Here is a 24,821-nt window from a genome sequence, read left to right as displayed (position 1 = left end):
ATTCTAAACGGTTTCCAACTGTTTTCAACACTTTTTGGAAGGTGTCAAATTTTGACATTTTTGACTTGCAGACAGTTATTCTATGCGGATTCCAGCTGTTTTGGACAGTTTTTGGGACGTGTCCAATTTTGACATTTTAGCCTTACTATAGTCTTGGATTTTTGGTCGTTTTTTCGACATGCAAAATCCTGCTGTTTTGGGCTCTTTTTGCAAGTTTCTTTGCTATGGTGTGTCTTGGTAGGTTATTCTAAGCGGTTTGCAGCTGTTTTCAACAGTTTTTGGGACGTGTCCAGTTTTGACATTTTGCCTTACTATAGCCTTGGATTTTTGGTCGTTTTTTCGACATGCTAATTTCTGCTGTTTTGGGCTCTTTTTGCAAGTTTCTTTGCTATGGCGTGTCTTGGCGGGTTATTGTAAGCAGTTTGCAGCTGTTTTCAACAGTTTTTGGGACGTGTCCAATGTTGACATTTTGCCTTACTATAGCCTTGGATTTTTGGTCGTTTTTTCGACATGCTAATTTCTGCTGTTTTGGGCTCTTTTTGCAAGTTTCTTTGCTAGGGTGTGATTCGGCAGGTGATCGTAAGCAGTGTCAAGCTGTTTTCAGCAGTTTTTGGGAGGTGTCCAATTTTGACATTTTGCCTTACTATAGCCTTGGATTTTTGGTTGTTTTTTCGACATGCTAATTTCTGCTGTTTTGGGCTCTTTTTGCAAGTTTCTTTGCTGTGGTGTGATTCAGCAGGTTATTGTAAGCGGTTTGCAGCTGTTTTCAACCATTTTTGGGACGTGTCCAATTTTGACATTTTGCCTTACTATAGCCTTGGATTTTTGGTGTTTTTTTCGACATGCTAATTTCTGCTGTTTTGGGCTCTTTTTGCAAGTTTCTTTGCTAGGGTGTGTCTTGGCAGGTTATTGTAAGCGGTTTGCAGTTGTTTTCAACCGTTTTTGGGACGTGTCCAATTTTGACATTTTGCCTTACTATAGCCTTGGATTTTTGGTGTTTTTTTCGACATGCAAATTTCTGCTGTTTTGGGCTCTTTTTGCAAGTTTCTTTGCTAGGGTGTGTCTTGGCAGGTTATTCTAAGCGGTTTGCAGCTGTTTTCAACAGTTTTTGGGACGTGTCCAATTTTTACATTTTGCCTTACTATAGCCTTGGATTTTTGGTCGTTTTTTCAACATGCTAAATTCTGCTGTTTTGGGCTATATTTGCAACTTTCTTTGCTATGGCATGTCTTGGCGGGTTATTCTAAGCGGTTTCCAGCTGTTTTCAACAGGTTTTGGGAGGTGTCAAAATTTGAAATGTTGCCTTACTATAGCCTTGGATTTTTGGTCGTTTTTTCGACATGCTAAATTCTGCTGTTTTGGGCTATTTTCGCAACTTTATTTGCTATGGCGTGTCTTGGCGGGTTATTCTAAGCGGTTTGCAGCTGTTTTCAACAGTTTTTGGGACGTGTCCAATTTTGACATTTTGCCTTACTATAGCCTTGGATTTTTGGTCGTTTTTTCGACATGCTAATTTCTGTTTTTTTGTGCTGTTTTTGCAAGTTTCTTTGCTAGGGTGTGTCTTGGCAGGTTATTCTAAGCGGTTTGCAGCTGTTTTCAACAGTTTTTGGGACGTGTCCAATTTTGACATTTTGCCTTACTATAGCCTTGGATTTTTGGTCGTTTTTTCGACATGCAAAATCCTGCTGTTTTGGGCTCTTTTAGCAAGTTTCTTTGCTATGGCGTGTCTTGGCAGGTTATTCTAAGCGGTTTGCAGCTGTTTTCAACCGTTTTTGGGACGTGTCCAATTTTGACATTTTGCCTTACTATAGCCTTGGATTTTTGGTGTTTTTTCCGACATGCAAATTTCTGCTGTTTTGGGCTTTTTTGCAAGTTTCTTTCCTAGGGTGTGTCTTGGCAGGTTATTGTAAGCGGTTTCCACTTGTTTTCAACAGTTTTTGGGACATGTCAATTTTTGACATTTTGCCTTACTATAGCCTTGGATTTTTGGTCGTTTTTTTCGACATGCAAAATCCTGCTGTTTTGGGCTCTTTTAGCAAGTTTCTTTGCTATGGCGTGTCTTGGCAGGTTATTCTAAGCGGTTTGCAGCTGTTTTCAACAGTTTTTGGGACATGTCAATTTTTGACATTTTGCCTTACTATAGCCTTGCATTTTTGGTCGTTTTTTCAACATGCTAATTTCTGCTGTTTTGGGCTCTTTTTGCAAGTTTCTTTGCTATGGTGTGATTCGGCATTTTATTGTAAGCGGTTTGCAGCTGTTTTCAACAGTGTTTGGGTCGTGTCAATTTTTGACATTTCGCCTTACTTTAGCCTTGGATTTTTGGTCGTTTTTTCGACATGCTAATTTCTGCAGTTTTGGGCTCTTTTTGCAAGTTTCTTTGCTGTGGTGTGATTCAGCAGGTTATTGTAAGCGGTTTGCAGTTGTTTTCAACAGTTTTTGGGACAAGTCAATTTTTGACATTTTGCCTTACTATAGCCTTGGATTTTTGGTCGTTTTTTCGACATGCAAAATCCTGCTGTTTTGGGTTCTTTTTGCAAGTTTCTTTGCTATGGTGTGATTCAGCAGGTTATTCTAAGCGGTTTGCAGCTGTTTTCAACCGTTTTTGGGACGTGTCCAATTTTGACATTTTGCCTTACTATAGCCTTGGATTTTTGGTCGTTTTTTCGACATGCTAATTTCTGCAGTTTTGGGCTCTTTTTGCAAGTTTCTTTGCTGTGGTGTGATTCAGCAGGTTATTGTAAGCGGTTTGCAGTTGTTTTCAACAGTTTTTGGGACAAGTCAATTTTTGACATTTTGCCTTACTATAGCCTTGGATTTTTGGTCGTTTTTTCGACATGCAAAATCCTGCTGTTTTGTGTTCTTTTAGCAAGTTTCTTTGCTATGGCGTGTCTTGGCAGGTTATTCTAAGCGGTTTGCAGCTGTTTTCAACCGTTTTTGGGACATGTCCAATTTTGACATTTTGCCTTACTATAGCCTTGGATTTTTGGTCGTTTTTTCGACATGCTAATTTCTGCAGTTTTGGGCTCTTTTTGCAAGTTTCTTTGCTGTGGTGTGATTCAGCAGGTTATTGTAAGCGGTTTGCAGTTGTTTTCAACAGTTTTTGGGACATGTCAATTTTTGACATTTTGCCTTACTATAGCCTTGGATTTTTGGTTGTTTTTTCGACATGCAAAATCCTGCTGTTTTGGGCTCTTTTAGCAAGTTTCTTTGCTATGGCGTGTCTTGGCAGGTTATTCTAAGCGGTTTGCAGCTGTTTTCAACAGTTTTTGGGACGTGTCCAATTTTGACATTTTGCCTTACTATAGCCTTGGATTTTTGGTGTTTTTTTCGACATGCTAATTTCTGCTGTTTTGGGCTCTTTTTGCAAGTTTCTTTGCTAGGGTGTGTCTTGGCAGGTTATTGTAAGCGGTTTGCACTTGTTTTCAACAGTTTTTGGGACATGTCAATTTTTGACATTTTGCCTTACTATAGCCTTGGATTTTTGGTTGTTTTTTCGACATGCAAAATCCTGCTGTTTTGGGCTCTTTTAGCAAGTTTCTTTGCTATGGCGTGTCTTGGCAGGTTATTCTAAGCGGTTTGCAGCTGTTTTCAACCATTTTTGGGACGTGTCCAATTTTGACATTTTGCCTTACTATAGCCTTGGATTTTTGGTTGTTTTTTCGACATGCTAATTTCTGCTGTTTTGGGCTCTTTTTGCAAGTTTCTTTGCTGTGGTGTGATTCGGCAGGTTATTGTAAGCGGTTTGCAGTTGTTTTCAACAGTTTTTGGGACATGTCAATTTTTGACATTTTGCCTTACTATAGCCTTGGATTTTTTGTCGTTTTTTTGACATGCTAATTTCTGCAGTTTTGGGCTCTTTTTGCAAGTTTCTTTGCTGTGGTGTGATTCAGCAGGTTATTGTAAGCGGTTTGCAGTTGTTTTCAACAGTTTTTGGGACAAGTCAATTTTTGACATTTTGCCTTACTATAGCCTTGGATTTTTGGTCGTTTTTTCAACATGCAAAATCCCGCTGTTTTGGGCTCTTTTAGCAAGTTTCTTTGCTATGGCGTGTCTTGGCAGGTTATTCTAAGCGGTTTGCAGCTGTTTTCAACCGTTTTTGGGACGTGTCCAATTTTGACATTTTGCCTTACTATAGCCTTGGATTTTTGGTCGTTTTTTCGACATGCTAAATTAAGCTGTTTTGGGCTCTTTTTGCAAGTTTCTTTGCTATGGCGTGTCTTGGCAGGCTATTCTAAGGGGTTTGCAGCTGTTTTCAACCGTTTTTGGGACGTGTCCAATTTTGACATTTTGCCTTACTATAGCCTTGGATTTTTGGTGTTTTTTTCGACATGCAAATTTCTGCTGTTTTGGGCTCTTTTTGCAAGTTTCTTTGCTAGGGTGTGATTTGGCAGGTTATTGTAAGCAGTGTCAAGCTGTTTTCAACAGTTTTTGGGACATGTCCAATTTTGACATTTTGCCTTACTATAGCCTTGGATTTTTGGTCGTTTTTTCGACATGCAAAATCCTGCTGTTTTGGGCTCTTTTAGCAAGTTTCTTTGCTATGGCGTGTCTTGGCAGGTTATTCTAAGCGGTTTGCAGCTGTTTTCAACCGTTTTTGGGACGTGTCCAATTTTGACATTTTGCCTTACTATAGCCTTGGATTTTTGGTCGTTTTTTCGACATGCTAATTTCTGCTGTTTTGGGCTCTTTTTGCAAGTTTCTTTGCTAGGGTGTGTCTTGGCAGGTTATTGTAAGCGGTTTGCAGCTGTTTTCAACAGTTATTGGGAGGTGTCAAATTTTGACATTTTGCCTTACTATAGCCTTGGATTTTTGGTCGTTTTTTCGACATGCTAATTTCTGCTGTTTTGGGCTCTTTTTGCAAGTTTCTTTGCTAGGGTGTGTCTTGGCAGGTTATTGTAAGCGGATTCCAAATGTTTTGAGCAGTTTGCAGCTGTTTTTAACAGTTTTTGGGAGGTGTCCAATTTTGACATTTTTGCCTTACTATAGCCTTGGATTTTTGATTGTTTTTTCGACATGCTAATTTCTGCTGTTTTGGGCTCTTTTTGCAAGTTTCTTTGCTATGGTGTGATTTGGCAGGTTATTGTAAGCGGTTTCCAGCTGTTTTCAACCGTTTTTGGGACGTGTCCAATTTTGACATTTTGCCTTACTATAGCCTTGGATTTTTGGTGTTTTTTTCGACATGCAAATTTCTGCTGTTTTGGGCTCTTTTTGCAAGTTTCTTTGCTAGGGTGTGATTTGGCAGGTTATTGTAAGCAGTGTCAAGCTGTTTTCAACAGTTTTTGGGACATGTCAATTTTTGACATTTTGCCTTACTATAGCCTTGGATTTTTGGTCGTTTTTTCGACATGCAAAATCCTGCTGTTTTGGGTTCTTTTAGCAAGTTTCTTTGCTATGGCGTGTCTTGGCAGGTTATTCTAAGCGGTTTGCAGCTGTTTTCAACCGTTTTTGGGACGTGTCCAATTTTGACATTTTGCCTTACTATAGCCTTGGATTTTTGGTCGTTTTTTCGACATGCTAAATTCTGCTGTTTTGGGCTATTTTCGCAACTTTCTTTGCTACGGCGTGTCTTGGCAGGTTATTCTAAGCGGTTTCCAGCTGTTTTCAACAGTTTTTGGGAGGTGTCCAATTTTGACATTTTTGCCTTACTATAGCCTTGGATTTTTTGTCGTTTTTTCGACATGCTAATTTCTGCTGTTTTGGGCTCTTTTTGCAACTTTCTTTGCTAGGGTGTGTCTTGGCAGGTTATTGTAAGCGGATTCCAAATGTTTTGAGCAGTTTGCAGCTGTTTTTAACAGTTTTTGGGAGGTGTCCAATTTTGACATTTTTGCCTTACTATAGCCTTGGATTTTTGATTGTTTTTTCGACATGCTAATTTCTGCTGTTTTGGGCTCTTTTTGCAAGTTTCTTTGCTGTGGTGTGATTCAGCAGGTTATTATAATTGGTTTCCAGCTGTTTTCAACTGTTTTTGGGACATGTCCAATTTTGACATTTTGCCTTACTATAGCCTTGGATTTTTGGTGTTTTTTCCGACATGCAAATTTCTGCTGTTTTGGGCTCTTTTTGCAAGTTTCTTTCCTAGGGTGTGTCTTGGCAGGTTATTGTAAGCGGTTTGCAGTTGTTTTCAACAGTTTTTGGGACATGTCAATTTTTGACATTTTGCCTTACTATAGCCTTGGATTTTTGGTCGTTTTTTCGACATGCAAAATCCTGCTGTTTTGGGCTCTTTTAGCAAGTTTCCTTGCTATGGCGTGTCTTGGCGGGTTATTGTAAGCGGTTTGCAGTTGTTTTCAACAGTTTTTGGGACGTGTCCAATTTTGACATTTTGCCTTACTATAGCCTTGGATTTTTGGTCGTTTTTTCGACATGCTAATTTCTGCTGTTTTGGGCTCTTTTAGCAAGTTTCTTTGCTAGGGTGTGTCTTGGAAGGTTATTGTAAGCGGTTTCCAGCTGTTTTCAACAGTTTTTGGGACATGTCAATTTTTGACATTTTGCCTTACTATAGCCTTGGATTTTTGGTGTTTTTCCGACATGCAAAATTTCTGGTGTTTTGGGCTCTTTTTGCAAGTTTCTTTGCTATGGCGTGTCTTGGCAGGTTATTGTAAGCGGTTTGCAGCTGTTTTCAACAGTTTTTGGGACAAGTCAATTTTTGACATTTTGCCTTACTATAGCCTTGGATTTTTGGTCGTTTTTTCGACATGCTAGATTCTGCAGTTTTGGGCTCCTTTCGCAAGTTTCTTTGCTATGGCGTGTCTTGGCAGGTTATTCTAAGCGGTTTGCAGCTGTTTTCAGCAGTTTTTGTGACATGTCAATTTTTGACATTTTGCCTTACTATAGCCTTGGATTTTTGGTCGTTTTTTCGACATGCTAATTTCTGCTGTTTTGGGCTCTTTTTGCAAGTTTCTTTGCTATGGTGTGATTCGGCATTTTATTGTAAGCGGTTTGCAGCTGTTTTCAACAGTGTTTGGGTCGTGTCAATTTTTGACATTTCGCCTTACTTTAGCCTTGGATTTTTGGTCGTTTTTTCGACATGCTAATTTCTGCAGTTTTGGGCTCTTTTTGCAAGTTTCTTTGCTAGGGTGTGATTCAGCAGGTTATTGTAAGCGGTTTGCAGTTGTTTTCAAAAGTTTTTGGGACAAGTCAATTTTTGACATTTTGCCTTACTATAGCCTTGGATTTTTGGTCGTTTTTTCGACATGCAAAATTCTGCTGTTTTGGGCTATTTTCGCAACTTTCTTTGCTATGGCGTGTCTTGGCAGGTTATTCTAAGCCGTTTGCAGCTGTTTTCAACCGTTTTTGGGATGTGTCAATTTTTGACATTTTGCCGTACTATAGCCTTGGATTTTTGGTCGTTTTTTCGACATGCTAGATTCTGCAGTTTTGGGCTCCTTTCGCAAGTTTCTTTGCTATGGCGTGTCTTGGCAGGTTATTCTAAGCGGTTTGCAGCTGTTTTCAGCAGTTTTTGTGACGTGTCCAATTTTGACATTTTGCCTTACTATAGCCTTGGATTTTTGGTCGTTTTTTCGACATGCAAAATCCTGCTGTTTTGTGTTCTTTTAGCAAGTTTCTTTGCTATGGCGTGTCTTGGCAGGTTATTCTAAGCGGTTTGCAGCTGTTTTCAACCGTTTTTGGGACATGTCCAATTTTGACATTTTGCCTTACTATAGCCTTGGATTTTTGGTCGTTTTTTCGACATGCTAATTTCTGCAGTTTTGGGCTCTTTTTGCAAGTTTCTTTGCTGTGGTGTGATTCAGCAGGTTATTGTAAGCGGTTTGCAGTTGTTTTCAACAGTTTTTGGAACAAGTCAATTTTTGACATTTTGCCTTACTATAGCCTTGGATTTTTGGTCGTTTTTTCGACATGCAAAATCCTGCTGTTTTGTGTTCTTTTAGCAAGTTTCTTTGCTATGGCGTGTCTTGGCAGGTTATTCTAAGCGGTTTGCAGCTGTTTTCAACCGTTTTTGGGACATGTCCAATTTTGACATTTTGCCTTACTATAGCCTTGGATTTTTGGTCGTTTTTTCGACATGCTAATTTCTGCTGTTTTGGGCTCTTTTTGCAAGTTTCTTTGCTGTGGTGTGATTCAGCAGGTTATTGTAAGCGGTTTGCAGCTGTTTTCAACCATTTTTGGGACGTGTCCAATTTTGACATTTTGCCTTACTATAGCCTTGGATTTTTGGTGTTTTTTTCGACATGCAAATTTCTGCTGTTTTGGGCTCTTTTTGCAAGTTTCTTTGCTAGGGTGTGTCTTGGCAGGTTATTGTAAGCGGTTTGCAGTTGTTTTCAACAGTTTTTGGGACAAGTCAATTTTTGACATTTTGCCTTACTATAGCCTTGGATTTTTGGTCGTTTTTTCGACATGCAAAATTCTGCTGTTTTGGGCTATTTTCGCAACTTTCTTTGCTATGGCGTGTCTTGGCAGGTTATTCTAAGCCGTTTGCAGCTGTTTTCAACCGTTTTTGGGACGTGTCAATTTTTGACATTTTGCCTTACTATAGCCTTGGATTTTTGGTCGTTTTTTCGACATGCTAGATTCTGCAGTTTTGGGCTCCTTTCGCAAGTTTCTTTGCTATGGCGTGTCTTGGCAGGTTATTCTAAGCGGTTTGCAGCTGTTTTCAGCAGTTTTTGTGACGTGTCCAATTTTGACATTTTGCCTTACTATAGCCTTGGATTTTTGGTCGTTTTTTCGACATGCTAATTTCTGCTGTTTTGGGCTCTTTTTGCAAGTTTCTTTGCTGTGGTGTGATTCAGCAGGTTATTGTAAGCGGTTTGCGGCTGTTTTCAACCATTTTTGGGACGTGTCCAATTTTGACATTTTGCCTTACTATAGCCTTGGATTTTTGGTCGTTTTTTCAACATGCTAATTTCTGCTGTTTTGGGCTCTTTTTGCAAGTTTCTTTGCTGTGGTGTGATTCAGCAGGTTATTGTAAGTGGTTTGCAGTTGTTTTCAACAGTTTTTGGGACATGTCAATTTTTGACATTTTGCCTTACTATAGCCTTGGATTTTTGGTTGTTTTTTCGACATGCAAAATCCTGCTGTTTTGGGCTCTTTTAGCAAGTTTCTTTGCTATGGCGTGTCTTGGCAGGTTATTCTAAGCGGTTTGCAGCTGTTTTCAACAGTTTTTGGGACGTGTCCAATTTTGATATTTTGCCTTACTATAGCCTTGGATTTTTGGTCGTTTTTTTCGACATGCTAAATTCTGCTGTCTTGGGCTATTTTCGCAACTTTCTTTGCTATGGCGTGTCTTGGCGGGTTATTGTAAGCGGTTTACAGTTGTTTTCAACAGTTTTTGGGACGTGTCCAATTTTGACATTTTGCCTTACTATAGCCTTGGATTTTTGGTCGTTTTTTCGACATGCAAAATCCTGCTGTTTTGGGCTCTTTTAGCAAGTTTCTTTGCTATGGCGTGTCTTTGCAGGTTATTGTAAGCCGTTTGCAGCTGTTTTCAACTGTTTTTGGGACGTGTCAAATTTTGACATTTTGCCTTACTATAGCCTTGGATTTTTGGTGGTTTTTTCGACATGCTAAATTCTGCTGTTTTGGGCTATTTTCGCAACTTTCTTTGCTATGGCGTGTCTTGGCGGGTTATTGTAAGCGGTTTACAGTTGTTTTCAACAGTTTTTGGGACAAGTCAATTTTGACATTTTGCCTTACTATAGCCTTGGATTTTTGGTCGTTTTTTCGACTTGCAAAATCCTGCTGTTTTGGGCTCTTTTAGCAAGTTTCTTTGCTATGGCGTGTCTTTGCAGGTTATTGTAAGCCGTTTGCAGCTGTTTTCACCTGTTTTTGGGACGTGTCAAATTTTGACATTTTGCCTTACTATAGCCTTGGATTTTTGGTGTTTTTTTCGACATGCTAAATTCTGCTGTTTTGGGCTCTTTTAGCAAGTTTCTTTGCTATGGCGTGTCTTGGCGGGTTATTGTAAGCGGTTTACAGTTGTTTTCAACAGTTTTTGGGACGTGTCCAATTTTGACATTTTGCCTTACTATAGCCTTGGATTTTTGGTCGTTTTTTCGACATGCTAGATTCTGCAGTTTTGGGCTATTTTCGCAAGTTTCTTTGCTATGGCGTGTCTTGGCAGGTTATTGTAAGCGGTTTGCAGCTGTTTTCAACAGTTTTTGGGACGTGTCAAATTTTGACATTTTGCCTTACTATAGCCTTGGATTTTTGGTTGTTTTTTCGACATGCAAAATCCTGCTGTTTTGGGCTATTTTTCGCAACTTTCTTTTGCTATGGCGTGTCTTGTGCAGGTTATTCTAAGCTTACGTTTTGCTAGCTGTTTTCAACAGTTTTAGGTCGTGTCCAATTTTTGACATTTGCGCCTTACTATAACCCCTTGGATTTTTAGTGCGTTTTTTTTTACGACATACTGGGTCTGCAGTTTTGGGCTCGCCTTCGCATAGCTTTCTTTGCTATGGCGTGTCTTGGCAGGAGAGTTATTCTAAAGGTTTACAGCTGATTTCAGCAGTTTTGTGACATATCAATTTTGACATTTGCCTTACTATAGCCTTGGATTTTTGAGTGGATTTTTTGAAGCACGTACTAATTTCTGCTGTTTTGAGCTCTTTTTGCAAGTTTCTTTGCTGGTGTGATTCAACTGAGTTATTGTAAGCCCAGTTTGCAGCTGTTTTCCAACCATTTTTGGGGACGATGTCAGAATTTGAAATGTTGCCTATAGCCTATAGCAGTATGTTTGGTCAATAAGGCAAAATATGTCAAAATTTGGCATGTGTCCCAAAGTTGAAATTTACTAAACAACTGACATGGCAAAGAAACCTGTAACGACAAACTGATCAACGTGTGAAAAACTTATTTCATCAAAACTATAAAATCTAAAAATATCAAGAATTGGATTTATCCTAAGCTATGCATAATACCCTGGAAACTGGCAGAATAATAGCCTGCCGAGACATGCCATGCTTATGAAAGATTGCAAGATCCCAAAACAGCAGGCTTTTGCCGATAAGGAAAAAGCGACCAAAATCAAAGACTATAATTAACATCATGAAAAACCCAAAACAACATTAAAGGATTCTGAGTGGACATGCAGCAAGGTGCAGATCCCAGAGTTTGAGACAAGGTGGACCGCGTCAGGACGTGAATGTGCGAGCTTGTGCTCTTAGAGATCTGCTCATAGCAGAAGGGGAGCTTCGACCAAAGGCTGAGCAATCAAGAGTGGAATGGCAAGAGTGGAGCTGCGGGACATGCCAGGAGCAAAGTTGTTTCTACAAACCACTGAGGACATGCCATAGCAAAGCGCAAAGATCCCAAAGCAGCATAACTTTAGCTCATGTAGAAAAGCGACAAGATCCAGAGCTATGAAATGGGGACATCCAGGCTGAGCAGCTGCAACAGGACCTGCCAAGAAGCCAAACTGCAAGAAGCCTTCTTTGTGTCGGCGACCAAATCAGGGCTGCACAAGAAAGCTTGAGAGGCAACTGCAAACTCGCTGGAGCTGCTTAGAGATAGCATAACGAGTTCATATGCAAGAGCACAACAACACTCATTGATCGTAAAGGCTATGAGCATAATATCAAGTGGTGCATCAGAAAAAGCTTGATAAGGCTAAACAAAGCTGCTGCTCCTCTTTAAAAGGTGGACAAGGACAAAGACTACAAAATCTAACAGGTGTGAAAAAGAATAGCATCAAAAATTCAAGGTATCTAAAGGCAAAATGTCAAGGTGGACATGTCCCAAAACAGCTGAAATACAGCTGCCATCCAACAGAATAGCCTGCCAAGACACGCCATAGCAAAGTTGAGAAAGGTCAAAACTGCAAGAATCTGGCATGTCGAAAAAAGGCGACCAAAAAAAAATCCAAAAGGCTATAGTAAGGCAAAAGCCATATAAAATTGGTTACCCGATCCCACAAAACTTCTTCATAAACCAGCTGGAAACTGCTTAAGGCCAGCCTGCCGAGACCATTCATAACGAAAGACACAAAAAGATCTAAAACAGCATAATTTAGCATGTCGAAAAAAAGCGACCAAAAAATCAAAGGCTATAGTAAAGGCAAAAATGTCAAAATTGGACACCTCCCTAAGAAACTATTTGCATAAACCAGCTGCAAACCGCTTAGAATAGCCTGCCAAGACACATGCCATAGCAAAAGAAACTTGCGAAGAACCCAAAACTGCAGAATCTAGCGTAATAGAAAAAAAAATCCAAGAGCTATGATAAAGGCAAAATGTCAAAATTGGACACCGTCCAAAAACTGTTGCAAACCAGCTGGAAACTGTAGAATAGCCTGCCGAGACAAGACCGCATATATAAAGAAACTTGCAAAAAGGAGCCCAAAACAGCATAATTTAGCATGTCGAAAAAAGCGACCAAAAAATCCAAGGCTATAGTAAAGGCAAAAAATGTCAAAATTGGATTTTCGAACTGATCCTGAAAAGCAACAGCTGCAAACCAACTGAAACTGTAGAATAGCCTACCAAGACCACGCCATAACAAAGAAACTTACGAAGGAGCCCAAAACTGCAGAATCTAGCATGTCGAAAAAAGCGACCAAAAATCCAAAGGCTATGATAAGGCAAAAATGTCAAAATTGGGACAAATCCTAAAACTGTTGCAAACCACTGGAAACTGCTTAAGAATAGCCTGCACGAGACATCATAGCAAAGAAACTTGCAAAAAAGAAACCCAAAACTAGCATAACGTTTGGCAGCCGAAAAAAGCGACCAAAAAATCCAGGAAGGCTATAGTAAGGCAAAATGCATCAAAATTAAGACACATGGGAGAAAAACTGTTGAAAGAAACCAGCTGCAAACCCGCTTAGAATAACCTGCCCAAGACCATATAGCAAAACTTGCAAGAACCCTGAAAACTGCAGAATCCTAGCATGTGAAAAAACGACCAAAAATCCAAGGCTATAGTAAAGGCAAAATGTCAAAATTGGACACGATCCTAAACTGTTGCAAACCAGCTGCAAACTGCTTAGAATAGCCTGCGAGAACCGCTTCATAACAAAAGAAACTTGCAAAAGGCCCAATAACAGCATGTTTAGCATGTCGAAAAAAAGCGACCAAGTCCAAAATATAGTAAAGGCAACCAATAATGTCAAATTGGACACGTCCCAAAAACTGTTGAAAACCAACTGAAACTATAGAATAACCTTCTGCCGAGAGACACGCCATCATATAAAGAAACTTGCAAGAGACCCAAAACAGCACATAATTTAGCATATCGAGAAAAAAGCGACAAAAATCCAAAGGCTATAATGAGCAAAATGTCAAAAATTGGAACCACGATCGAAAAACTATTGAGAAAACAGCTGACAACTGCCTTAGAATAGCCTGCCCAAGACCACGCCATAGCAAGAAACTTGCGAAAGAACCCAAAACTGCATAAGTCTAGCATGTCGAAAAAAGGCAGAGCCAAAAAATCCGAAAGGCTATAGTAAGCAAAAATGTCAAAATTGGACATGTTAAAACTGTTGAAAACAGCTGCCAAATCCGCTTAGAATAGCCTAGCAAGACACGCCATAGCAAAGAAACTTGCGAAGAACCCCAAAACTGCAGAATCTAGCATGTCGAAAAAAACGACCAAAAATCCAAGGCTATAGTAAAGGCAAAAATAGTCAAAATTGGACCGTCCTAAAACTGTATGAAAACCAGCTGAAACGCTTAGAATAGCCTGCCGAGAGACATGCCATAGCAAAAAGAAAACTTGCGCAAAGAATCCCCAAAACAGCATAATTTAGCATGTCGAGAAAAAACGACCAAAAAATCAAAAGGCTATAGTAAAGAGCAAAATATGTCAAAAATTGGACACATGGGAAAAACTATACGCCAAACCAGCTGCAAACTGCTTAGAATAATAGCCTGCCAAGACACGCCATAGCAAAGAAACTTACGCAAAAGAACCCCAAAACTAGCAAAAGATCTAGCATGTCGAAACGACCAAAAAATCCAAGGCTATAGTAAAGGCAAAAATGTCAAAAGTGGACATGTCCCAAAAAACTGTTAAGAAAACAGCTGCAAACGTCGCTTAGAATAGCCTGCCAAAGACCATCATAACAAAGAAACTTTGAAAAGACCCAAAACTGCAGAATCTAGCATGTCGAAAAAGCGACCAAAAATCAAGGCTATGAAGGCAAAAATGTCAAGGTGGACATGTCCCAAAAAATGTTGAAAACAACTGCCATCAACAGAATAGCCTGCCAAGACCATCATAACAAAAGAAAGGATTCGCGAAAGGAGCCCAAAACACAAGAATCTAACATGCTCGAAAAAACGACCAAAAGAATTAAGGCTATAGTAAAGGCAAAAATGTCAAAATTGGACACGTCCTAAAAACTGTCGCAAACCACTGGAAACTGCTTAGAATAACCTGCCAAGACATGCCATAGCAAAGAAAATTGCAAAAAGATCCCAAAACAGCAGAATCTAGCACGTCGAAAAAACGACCAAAAATCCAAGGCTATAGTAAGGCAAAATGTCAAAATTGGACACGTCCCAAAAACTGTTGAAAACAGCTGGAAACTGCTTAGAATAGCCTGCCGAGACACGCCATAGCAAAGAAACTTGAAAAAAGAGCCCAAAACAGCATAATTTAGCATGTCGAAAAAACGACCAAAAATCCAAGGCTATAGTAAGGCAAAATGTCAAAATTGGACACGTCAAAACTGTTGAAAACAGCTGCAAACCGCTAGAATAGCCTGCCAAGACACGCCATAGCAAAGAAACTTGCGAAAGAGCCCAAAACTGCAGAATCTAGCATGTCGAAAACGACCAAAAAATCCAAGGCTATAGTAAGGCAAAAATGTCAAAATTGGACATGTCCCAAAAACTGTTGAAAACAGCTGCCATCCGCTTAGAATAGCCTGCCAAGACACGCCATAGCAAAGAAAGTTGCGAAAGGATCCCAAAACTGCAGAATCTAGCATGTCGAAAAAACGACCAAAAATCCAAGGCTATAGTAAGGCAAAATGTCAAAATTGGACATGTCCCAAAAACTGTTGAAAACAGCTGGAAACCGCTTAGAATAGCCTGCCAAGACACGCCATAGCAAAGAAAGTTGCGAAAGGAGCCCAAAACTGCAGAATCTAGCATGTCGAAAAAACGACCAAAAAATCCAAGGCTATAGTAAGGCAAAAATGTCAAAATTGGACACGTCCTAAAAACTGTTGCAAACCACTGGAAACTGCTTAGAATAGCCTGCCGAGACACGCCATAGCAAAGAAAATTGCAAAAAGATCCCAAAACAGCAGAATTTAGCATGTCGAAAAAACGACCAAAAAATCCAAGGCTATAGTAAGGCAAAATGTCAAAATTGGACCACGTCCCAAAAACTGTTGAAAACAGCTGAAACTGCTTAGAATAGCCTGCGAGACACCATATAGCAAAGAAACTTGCAAAAAGAGCCCAAAACAGCATAATTTAGCATGTCGAAAAAACGACAAAAAATCCAAGGCTATAGTAAGGCAAAATGTCAAAATTGGACACGTCGGAAAAACTGTTGAAAACAGCTGCAAACTTTAGAATAGCCTGCCAAGACACGCCATAGCAAAGAAACTTGCAAAAGGAGCCCAAAACTGCAGAATCTAGCATGTCGAAAAAACGACCAAAAATCCAAGGCTATAGTAAGGCAAAATGTCAAAATTGGACATGTCCCAAAAACTGTTGAAAACAGCTGCCATCCGCTTAGAATAGCCTGCCAAGACACGCCATAGCAAAGAAACTTGAAAAGGAGCCCAAAACTGCAGAATCTAGCATGTCGAAAAAGCGACCAAAATCCAAGGCTATAGTAAGGCAAAATGTCAAAATTGGACATGTCCCAAAAAACTGTTCAAAACAGCTGGAAACTGCTTAGAATAGCCTGCCAAGACACGCCATAAGCAAAGAAACTTGCAAAAAGGAGCCCAAAACTGCAGAATCTAGCATGTCGAAAAAACGACCAAAAATCCAAGGCTATAGTAAGGCAAAATGTCAAAATTGGACACGTCTAAAAACCTGCATAAACCCCTGGAAACTGCTTAGAATAGCCTGCCGAGACATGCCATAGCAAAGAAAACTGCAAAAAGATCCCAAAACAGCATAATTTAGCATGTCGAAAAAACGACCAAAAATCCAAGGCTATAGTAAGGCAAAATGTCAAAATTTGACACCTCCCAAAAACTGTTGAAAACAGCTGCAAACCGCTTAGAATAGCCTGCCAAGACACGCCATAGCAAAGAAACTTGCGAAAGGAGCCCAAAACTGCAGAATCTAGCATGTCGAAAAAAACGACCAAAAAATCCAAGGCTATAGTAAGGCAAAAATGTCAAAATTGGACACGTCCTAAAAACTGTTGCAAACCACTGGAAACTGCTTAGAATAGCCTGCCGAGACACGCCATAGCAAAGAAACTTGCAAAAAGAGCCCAAAACAGCATAATTTAGCATGTCGAAAAAACGACAAAAAATCCAAGGCTATAGTAAGGCAAAATGTCAAAATTGGACACATCGGAAAAACTGTTGAAAACAGCTGCAAACCGCTTAGAATAGCCTGCCAAGACACGCCATAGCAAAGAAAGTTGCGAAAGGAGCCCAAAACTGCAGAATCTAGCATGTCGAAAAAACGACCAAAAAATCCAAGGCTATAGTAAGGCAAAAATGTCAAAATTGGACACGTCCTAAAAACTGTCGCAAACCACTGGAAACTGCTTAGAATAGCCTGCCGAGACACGCCATAGCAAAGAAACTTGCAAAAAGAGCCCAAAACAGCATAATTTAGCATGTCGAAAAAACGACAAAAAATCCAAGGCTATAGTAAGGCAAAATGTCAAAATTGGACACGTCCCAAAAACTGTTGAAAACAGCTGGAAACTGCTTAGAATAGCCTGCTGAGACACGCCATAGCAAAGAAACTTGCAAAAAGAGCCCAAAACAGCATAATTTAGCATGTCGAAAAAACGACAAAAAATCCAAGGCTATAGTAAGGCAAAATGTCAAAATTGGACACGTCGGAAAAACTGTTGAAAACAGCTGCAAACCGCTTAGAATAGCCTGCCAAGACACGCCATAGCAAAGAAACTTGCGAAAGGAGCCCAAAACTGCAGAATCTAGCATGTCGAAAAAACGACCAAAAAATCCAAGGCTATAGTAAGGCAAAAATGTCAAAATTGGACATGTCCCAAAAACTGTTGAAAACAGCTGCCATCCGCTTAGAATAGCCTGCCAAGACACGCCATAGCAAAGAAACTTGCGAAAGGAGCCCAAAACTGCAGAATCTAGCATGTCGAAAAAACGACCAAAAATCCAAGGCTATAGTAAGGCAAAATGTCAAAATTGGACATGTCCCAAAAACTGTTGAAAACAGCTGGAAACTGCTTAGAATAGCCTGCCAAGACACGCCATAGCAAAGAAAGTTGAGAAAGGAGTCCAAAACTGCAGAATCTAGCATGTCGAAAAAACGACCAAAAAATCCAAGGCTATAGTAAGGCAAAAATGTCAAAATTGGACACGTCCTAAAACTGTTGAAAACCACTGGAAACTGCTTAGAATAGCCTGCCGAGACATGCCATAGCAAAGAAGAAACTGCAAAAAGATCCCAAAACAGCATAATTTAGCATGTCGAAAAAACGACCAAAAATCCAAGGCTATAGTAAGGCAAAATGTCAAAATTTGACACCTCCCAAAAACTGTTGAAAACAGCTGCAAACCGCTTAGAATAGCCTGCCAAGACACGCCATAGCAAAGAAACTTGCGAAAGGAGCCCAAAACTGCAGAATCTAGCATGTCGAAAAAACGACCAAAAAATCCAAGGCTATAGTAAGGCAAAAATGTCAAAATTGGACATGTCCCAAAAACTGTTGAAAACAGCTGGAAACCGCTTAGAATAGCCTGCCAAGACACGCCATAGCAAAGAAACTTGCAAAAAGAGCCCAAAACAGCATAATTTAGCATGTCGAAAAAACGACCAAAAATCCAAGGCTATAGTAAGGCAAAATGTCAAAATTGGACATGTCCCAAAAACTGTTGAAAACAGCTGGAAACCGCTTAGAATAGCCTGCCAAGACACGCCATAGCAAAGAAACTTGCGAAAGGAGCCCAAAACTGCAGAATCCAGCATGTCGAAAAAACGACCAAAAATCCAAGGCAAAAATGTCAAAATTGGACACGTCCTAAAAACTGTCGCAAACCACTGGAAACTGCTTAGAATAACCTGCCAAGACACGCCATAGCAAAGAAACTTGCGAAAGGAGCCCAAAACTGCAGAAATTAGCATGTCGAAAAAACGACCAAAAATCCAAGGCTATAGTAAGGCAAAATGTCAAAATTGGACACGTCCCAAAAACTGTTGAAAACAGCTGGAAACTGCTTAGAATAGCCTGCCGAGACACGCCATAGCAAAGAAACTTGCAAAAAGAGCCCAAAACAGCATAATTTAGCATGTCGAAAAAACGACAAAAAATCCAAGGCTATAGTAAGGCAAAATGTCAAAATTGGACACATCGGAAAAACTGTTGAAAACAGCTGCAAACCGCTTAGAATAGCCTGCCAAGACACGCCATAGCAAAGAAACTTGCGAAAGGAGCCCAAAACTGCAGAATCTAGCATGTCGAAAAAACGACCAAAAAATCCAAGGCTATAGTAAGGCAAAAATGTCAAAATTGGACACGTCCTAAAAACTGTTGCAAACCACTGGAAACTGCTTAGAATAGCCTGCCGAGACACGCCATAGCAAAGAAACTTGCAAAAAGAGCCCAAAACAGCATAATTTAGCATGTCGAAAAAACGACAAAAAATCCAAGGCTATAGTAAGGCAAAATGTCAAAATTGGACACGTCGGAAAAACTGTTGAAAACAGCTGCAAACCGCTTAGAATAGCCTGCCAAGACACGCCATAGCAAAGAAAGTTGAGAAAGGAGCCCAAAACTGCAGAATCTAGCATGTCGAAAAAACGACCAAAAAATCCAAGGCTATAGTAAGGCAAAAATGTCAAAATTGGACATGTCCCAAAAACTGTTGAAAACAGCTGCCATCCGCTTAGAATAGCCTGCCAAGACACGCCATAGCACAGAAAGTTGCGAAAGGAGCCCAAAACTGCAGAATCTAGCATGTCGAAAAAACGACCAAAAATCCAAGGCTATAGTAAGGCAAAATGTCAAAATTGGACATGTCCCAAAAACTGTTGAAAACAGCTGCCATCCGCTTAGAATAGCCTGCCAAGACACGCCATAGCAAAGAAACTTGCGAAAGGAGCCCAAATCTGCAGAATCTAGCATGTCGAAAAAACGACCAAAAAATCCAAGGCTATAGTAAGGCAAAAATGTCAAAATTGGACACGTCCTAAAAACTGTCGCAAACCACTGGAAAGTGCTTAGAATAGCCTGCCGAGACACGCCATAGCAAAGAAAATTGCAAAAAGATCCCAAAACAGCAGGATTTTGCACGTCGAAAAAACGACCAAAAATCCAAGGCTATAGTAAGGCAAAATGTCAAAATTGGACACGTCCCAAAAACTGTTGAAAACAGCTGGAAACCGCTTAGAATAGCCTGCCAAGAAACGCCATAGCAAAGAAACTTGCGAAAGGAGCCCAAAACTGCAGAAATTAGCCTGTCGAAAAAACAACCAAAAATCCAAGGCTATAGTAAGGCAAAATGTCAAAATTGGACACGTCCCAAAAACTGTTGAAAACAGCTGGAAACTGCTTAGAATAGCCTGCCAAGACACGCCATAGCAAAGAAACTTGCAAAAGGAGCCCAAAACTGCAGAATCTAGCATGTCGAAAAAACGACCAAAAAATCCAAGGCTATAGTAAAGCAAAAATGTCAACATTGGACACGTCCTAAAAACTGTCGCAAACCACTGGAAACTACTTAGAATAGCCTGCCGAGACATGCCATAGCAAAGAAAGTTGCGAAAGGAGTCCAAAACAGCAGGATTTTGCACGTCGAAAAAACGACCAAAAATCCAAGGCTATAGTAAGGCAAAATGTCAAAATTGGACATGTCCCAAAAACTGTTGAAAACAGCTGCAAACCGCTTAGAATAGCCTGCCAAGACACGCCATAGCAAAGAAACTTGCGAAAGGAGCCCAAAACTGCAGAATCTAGCATGTCGAAAAAACGACCAAAAATCCAAGGCTATAGTAAGGCAAAATGTCAAAATTGGACACGTCCCAAAAACTGTCGCAAACCACTGGAAACTGCTTAGAATAGCCTGCCGAGACATGCCATCGCAAAGAAAATTGCAAAAAGATCCCAAAACTGCAGAATCTAGCATGTCGAAAAAACGACCAAAAAATCCAAGGCTATAGTAAGGCAAAAATGTCAAAATTGGACACGTCCTAAAAACTGTTGCAAACCGCTGGAAACTGCTTAGAATAGCCTGCCGAGACACGCCATAGCAAAGAAACTTGCAAAAAGAGCCCAAAACAGCATAATTTAGCATGTCGAAAAAACGACAAAAAATCCAAGGCTATAGTAAGGCAAAATGTCAAAATTGGACACGTCGGAAAAACTGTTGAAAACAGCTGCAAACCGCTTAGAATAGCCTGCCAAGACACGCCATAGCAAAGAAACTTGCGAAAGGAGCCCAAAACTGCAGAATCTAGCATGTCGAAAAAACGACCAAAAAATCCAAGGCTATAGTAAGGCAAAAATGTCAAAATTGGACACGTCCTAAAAACTGTTGCAAACCACTGGAAACTGCTTAGAATAGCCTGCCGAGACACGCCATAGCAAAGAAACTTGCAAAAAGAGCCCAAAACAGCATAATTTAGCATGTCGAAAAAACGACAAAAAATCCAAGGCTATAGTAAGGCAAAACGTCAAAATTGGACACGTCGGAAAAACTGTTGAAAACAGCTGCAAACCGCTTAGAATAGCCTGCCAAGACACGCCATAGCAAAGAAACTTGCGAAAGGAGCCCAAAACTGCAGAATCTAGCATGTCGAAAAAACGACCAAAAAATCCAAGGCTATAGTAAGGCAAAAATGTCAAAATTGGACACGTCCTAAAAACTGTTGCAAACCACTGGAAACTGCTTAGAATAGCCTGCCGAGACACGCCATAGCAAAGAAACTTGCAAAAAGAGCCCAAAACAGCATAATTTAGCATGTCGAAAAAACGACAAAAAATCCAAGGCTATAGTAAGGCAAAATGTCAAAATTGGACACGTCCCAAAAACTGTTGAAAACAGCTGGAAACTGCTTAGAATAGCCTGCTGAGACACGCCATAGCAAAGAAACTTGCAAAAAGAGCCCAAAACAGCATAATTTAGCATGTCGAAAAAACGACAAAAAATCCAAGGCTATAGTAAGGCAAAATGTCAAAATTGGACATGTCCCAAAAACTGTTCAAAACAGCTGGAAACCGCTTAGAATAGCCTGCCAAGACACGCCATAGCAAAGAAAGTTGAGAAAGGAGTCCAAAACTGCAGAATCTAGCATGTCGAAAAAACGACCAAAAAATCCAAGGCTATAGTAAGGCAAAAATGTCAAAATTGGACACGTCCTAAAAACTGTCGCAAACCACTGGAAACTGCTTAGAATAGCCTGCCGAGACATGCCATAGCAAAGAAAACTGCAAAAAGATCCCAAAACAGCATAATTTAGCATGTCGAAAAAACGACCAAAAATCCAAGGCTATAGTAAGGCAAAATGTCAAAATTTGACACCTCCCAAAAACTGTTGAAAACAGCTGCAAACCGCTTAGAATAGCCTGCCAAGACACGCCATAGCAAAGAAACTTGCGAAAGGAGCCCAAAACTGCAGAATCTAGCATGTCGAAAAAACGACCAAAAATCCAAGGCTATAGTAAGGCAAAAATGTCAAAATTGGACACGTCCTAAAAACTGTTGCAAACCACTGGAAACTGCTTAGAATAGCCTGCCGAGACACGCCATAGCAAAGAAACTTGCAAAAAGAGCCCAAAACAGCATAATTTAGCATGTCGAAAAAACGACAAAAAATCCAAGGCTATAGTAAGGCAAAATGTCAAAATTGGACACATCGGAAAAACTGTTGAAAACAGCTGCAAACCGCTTAGAATAGCCTGCCAAGACACGCCATAGCAAAGAAACTTGCGAAAGGAGCCCAAAACTGCAGAATCTAGCATGTCGAAAAAACGACCAAAAAATCCAAGGCTATAGTAAGGCAAAAATGTCAAAATTGGACACGTCCTAAAAACTGTCGCAAACCACTGGAAACTGCTTAGAATAGCCTGCCGAGACACGCCATAGCAAAGAAACTTGCAAAAAGAGCCCAAAACAGCATAATTTAGCATGTCGAAAAAACGACAAAAAATCCAAGGCTATAGTAAGGCAAAATGTCAAAATTGGACACATCGGAAAAACTGTTGAAAACAGCTGCAAACCGCTTAGAATAGCCTGCCAAGACACGCCATAGCAAAGAAACTTGCGAAAGGAGCCCAAAACTGCAGAATCTAGCATGTCGAAAAAACGACCAAAAATCCAAGGCTATAGTAAGGCAAAATGTCAAAATTGGACATGTCCCAAAAACTGTTGAAAACAGCTGCCATCTGCTTAGAATAGCCTGCCAAGACACGCCATAGCAAAGAAACTTGCGAAAGGAGCCCAAAACTGCAGAATCTAGCATGTCGAAAAAACGACCAAAAAATCCAAGGCTATAGTAAGGCAAAAATGTCAAAATTGGACACGTCCTAAAAACTGTCGCAAACCACTGGAAACTGCTTAGAATAGCCTGCCGAGACACGCCATAGCAAAGAAAATTGCAAAAAGATCCCAAAACAGCAGGATTTTGCACGTCAAAAAAACGACCAAAAATCCAAGGCTATAGTAAGGCAAAATGTCAAAATTGGACACGTCCCAAAAACTGTTGAAAACAGCTGGAAACCGCTTAGAATAGCCTGCCAAGAAACGCCATAGCAAAGAAACTTGCGAAAGGAGCCCAAAACTGCAGAAATTAGCCTGTCGAAAAAACGACCAAAAATCCAAGGCTATAGTAAGGCAAAATGTCAAAATTGGACACGTCCCAAAAACTGTTGAAAACAGCTGGAAACCGCTTAGAATAGCCTGCCAAGAAACGCCATAGCAAAGAAACTTGCGAAAGGAGCCCAAAACTGCAGAAATTAGCCTGTCGAAAAAACAACCAAAAATCCAAGGCTATAGTAAGGCAAAATGTCAAAATTGGACACGTCGGAAAAACTGTTGAAAACAGCTGCAAACCGCTTAGAATAGCCTGCCAAGACACGCCATAGCAAAGAAACTTGCGAAAGGAGCCCAAAACTGCAGAATCTAGCATGTCGAAAAAACGACCAAAAATCCAAGGCTATAGTAAGGCAAAATGTCAAAATTGGACATGTCCCAAAAACTGTTCAAAACAGCTGCCATCCGCTTAGAATAGCCTGCCAAGACACGCCATAGCAAAGAAACTTGCAAAAGGAGCCCAAAACTGCAGAATCTAGCATGTCGAAAAAACGACCAAAAATCCAAGGCTATAGTAAGGCAAAATGTCAAAATTGGACATGTCCCAAAAACTGTTCAAAACAGCTGGAAACCGCTTAGAATAGCCTGCCAAGACACGCCATAGCAAAGAAAGTTGAGAAAGGAGTCCAAAACTGCAGAATCTAGCATGTCGAAAAAACGACCAAAAAATCCAAGGCTATAGTAAGGCAAAAATGTCAAAATTGGACACGTCCTAAAAACTGTCGCAAACCACTGGAAACTGCTTAGAATAGCCTGCCGAGACATGCCATAGCAAAGAAAACTGCAAAAAGATCCCAAAACAGCATAATTTAGCATGTCGAAAAAACGACCAAAAATCCAAGGCTATAGTAAGGCAAAATGTCAAAATTTGACACCTCCCAAAAACTGTTGAAAACAGCTGCAAACCGCTTAGAATAGCCTGCCAAGACACGCCATAGCAAAGAAACTTGCGAAAGGAGCCCAAAACTGCAGAATCTAGCATGTCGAAAAAACGACCAAAAAATCCAAGGCTATAGTAAGGCAAAAATGTCAAAATTGGACACGTCCTAAAAACTGTTGCAAACCACTGGAAACTGCTTAGAATAGCCTGCCGAGACACGCCATAGCAAAGAAACTTGCAAAAAGAGCCCAAAACAGCATAATTTAGCATGTCGAAAAAACGACAAAAAATCCAAGGCTATAGTAAGGCAAAATGTCAAAATTGGACACATCGGAAAAACTGTTGAAAACAGCTGCAAACCGCTTAGAATAGCCTGCCAAGACACGCCATAGCAAAGAAACTTGCGAAAGGAGCCCAAAACTGCAGAATCTAGCATGTCGAAAAAACGACCAAAAAATCCAAGGCTATAGTAAGGCAAAAATGTCAAAATTGGACACGTCCTAAAAACTGTTGCAAACCACTGGAAACTGCTTAGAATAGCCTGCCGAGACACGCCATAGCAAAGAAACTTGCAAAAAGAGCCCAAAACAGCATAATTTAGCATGTCGAAAAACGACAAAAATCCAACGCTATAGTAAGGCAAAATGTCAAAATTTGACACGTCCGAAAAACTGTTGAAAACAGCTGCAAACCGCTTAGAATAGCCTGCCAAGACACGCCATAGCAAAGAAACTTGCGAAAGGAGCCCAAAACTGCAGAATCTAGCATGTCGAAAAAAACGACCAAAAAATCCAAGGCTATAGTAAGGCAAAATGTCAAAATTGGACATGTCCCAAAAACTGTTGAAAACAGCTGCCATCCGCTTAGAATAGCCTGCCAAGACACGCCATAGCAAAGAAACTTGCGAAAGGAGCCCAAAACTGCAGAATCTAGCATGTCGAAAAAACGACCAAAAATCCAAGGCTATAGTAAGGCAAAATGTCAAAATTGGACATGTCCCAAAAACTGTTGAAAACAGCTGCCATCCGCTTAGAATAGCCTGCCAAG

The 24,821-nt window shown here is 40.2% G+C and overlaps 1 protein-coding gene and 1 long non-coding RNA gene across 3 annotated transcripts in view; one reads left to right on the top strand and one right to left on the bottom strand.

Annotated features, from left to right (window-relative positions):
• The window catches only part of LOC148185672 (uncharacterized), a 39,760-nt gene that overhangs the window by 1,863 nt on the left and 13,076 nt on the right, over positions 1–24,821 (bottom strand). The window lies entirely within an intron of this gene.
• LOC121962145 (cysteine and histidine-rich domain-containing protein 1) overlaps positions 1–24,821 on the top strand; it is a 43,456-nt gene that overhangs the window by 11,668 nt on the left and 6,967 nt on the right. The gene's annotated exons all lie outside the window — the stretch shown is intronic.

This window comes from Plectropomus leopardus, chromosome 23 (assembly GCF_026936395.1).
Source record: "Plectropomus leopardus strain MGB_pleo_1.0 chromosome 23, ASM2693639v1, whole genome shotgun sequence".
Classification (NCBI taxonomy): domain Eukaryota; kingdom Metazoa; phylum Chordata; class Actinopteri; order Perciformes; family Serranidae; genus Plectropomus; species Plectropomus leopardus.
This window is presented reverse-complemented; position numbering and strand designations above follow the sequence as displayed.